Source organism: Copadichromis virginalis, linkage group LG23, assembly GCF_057382275.1.
Source record: "Copadichromis virginalis isolate Kocher_CV1m ecotype Utaka linkage group LG23, C_Virginalis_male_GT1.1, whole genome shotgun sequence".
NCBI classification, from domain to species: Eukaryota; Metazoa; Chordata; class Actinopteri; order Cichliformes; family Cichlidae; genus Copadichromis; species Copadichromis virginalis.
The window spans coordinates 33518151-33520767 of record NC_140639.1 but is presented as its reverse complement, the minus strand read 5'-3'; positions in this window follow the sequence as shown (position 1 = coordinate 33520767).

Genomic DNA, 2617 nt, shown 5'->3' with positions numbered 1-2617 from the left:
ATGCAATAATAGTCAGAGAATGGTGAGGATGAAGGCAGAGGATGATTGCGATAGGGTCTCCTTATGTAAAGGTACTCTGTGTGTGTGTGTGTGTGTGTGTGTGTGTCTGTGTGTGTCTGTGTGTGTCTGTGTGTGTGTGTGTGTGTTTTGGCACAAAGGCAGACTGCCACTGAGCAAGCCAGGAAGAAAACCACGTTGATACTGTGAAACTTTTTCACACAAAAAGCTTCTACGATCATATTCCTGTTTTTTGTTTTTTTTGTTTTCAAAAACCTTTTAGGCTGTTGGACTGTTATTATACACGTTTGTGTCAGCATGCAAGTGAATCATTTGTATACATTATATTTTAGGGTATGTCATCAAGCACACGTCTTCCTTGCACAGAAGTTCGCTGCACTGACTCACGTTCAGGTCAATTACAGTTAGTGCTGTCTGTATATCGGAGTGCAACGTCTTCTAATTGTGCGCATCCGCAACACTTTCTCACATCGTGGCTCACGCTGTGCTGGTGCAGCCCGAGAAATCAGTTTGCTGTGTATGTCCCTGCACGTATGAGAGCAAGTCATATGATGAAGGATGAGCTCACATGTAGACGGTTGAAGTAAGTGTAACATGACAAAGATATTTAGCCTCCAGGGTGGGAAAAAATTGGAGGGAAAAACGAAAAGATGGATGAAAGGAAGACTGAAAAGAGAATACTCATGGATCAAAAGAAAAGCTACCTTTGCTGTATGAATATGTCTGCGGCTCTGAAAGTGTCTCAGGAAGATGGCATACTAACAAAATGGACCAATATTTATTTGGAAAATGTAATTTAATGTATTTTTTAATATTGGATGACTTTGTGTACAGAATTCAATCTCTGTTCTTAAGTGCAATCTGATGGTGTTTACTAGAATCACAGTATATGTAGGATGACAGTTAAATCCAGGAAGGAGACAAATGCAAAGTGTGAATGTTGCACCTGTCTCTCTGTGGGGAGCACAGAAAGTGAGACTGTTGTGTATTTATTCAACTTCCTGTTTGTCTGGGAACAAGAGGTCTGTCTCCTCCCTCACCCTGTGTGAGTTCTCTCGAGTTCTCCTCTGCATCTACTGCCTTCGTAAGTTATCCAGCAGTGTGAGTGGCGGCCACGTTTCCTCAGACGAGAGGGCCGGAGAACACATGCAGTATGCTGTTGAGTCCATCACTCAATGCCCAAAGAATCTTCAAGAGATGAGAGATGGAAAATGCTTTACCATGGTGTATTCTGAGCAGTTAATAAAAAAAACAAAATGTTCAATTACGTTACTCTTTGTGGTTTTTCTTTATTTCTCTCTAAATATTAAGGCAGATGGTGGTGCTTCCAGCGTATGGCTCCAAACAGTCACTCCTCTGATTTATTTGGCGTTTATGATAGGCTGCTGCCGAGTCCAGCTCAGTTCATTTGAAGCAGGTCTGCTTTAAATTATATTTCAACATGAATAATTGACACATGGCAATCTGACATCAGCACAAAATTGCTGAGCAAGTTGTAATCAGTAACATCAGGTTAGGAGCTACTGTTATGTTTTTACTCAAAAGTACTGAAACGGATATTTAGTGAGACGGAACAAACTGCAGTGTAGATAAAGTCCGACTTTCCTTCACTGTGCCATTTGTGACACCTTTTTCAGAGATCTGGACCTTTTAGGTCTTTAAACTGCTTTATTTAAGGGGAGGCAGTGTGAAAGGGGCCCATTTCTAGCAGCAGCTTTGCAATCAAAAGCTGAAACTCCATCTAACTCCAGAATCTCTGCTTTTGGGGTTTGGAAGGTGACCGAAAAGCTTAGTGCTTTATGGATCAAAGGACACGTGCAGAGAAGTGGCTCATGCTGGAGTAGCCTGAAACACAGTGATTCTGTTATTGTTTGATTCCACTGCAACTGACTTGAAATAAACATGCATGTGGTGCAAGATGTATGTTCTCGAGAGTTGTGCGCTTTAAAGACTAAGAACTCAGTTGTGGACTTGTTAGGGTATTTGTAATTGATAGATTTATTTTATCACATAAGTGTTTGATCCTAAAGCTGCAGAGAGAGTTTCCAGAACATATTAAATATACTCAACAATTCAGGCAAGATGCAGTGTCAAAGCCCTCAAGTGTAAGAATATTTTGTACTAATGATGAATAAACTTGCTTTAATATGTTTTGTAAGGAATAACATTTAGTTTCAACTCAACCATCCTGGGTTTTTGAACAGTCTGGGATCCAGTTCACTGTAAACTATAATTTCATCACCCCTCCAGACCAACTCTTCAGATCAAACACCACTTCAGATGAGTAGTTCTGGTTTCTTATGTCTGTGTTATGGCATTTTCAAACAGCTGGACTGAGGTTCTTGTTTCATGCCTGAAACCAGTCCTTTCAAACCCTGGTATGGTCTCATTCATTATGTCTGCCAAAACATAGCTTTGATTGACATTCTCTTGACTGGTTTTTAGTGTGTGGGTGGCTAGAGAGTTGAAGTGTGATGAAGTGGGGAACTTTGTTGCAAATGATAAATATTGCTGCCTGGAACCTGGGTTTGGGCATCACGACAGCAGCCTGCTTCATTTCCCAAGCAGCTCTGATGAACAGCAAGCAACACTGAGCTGG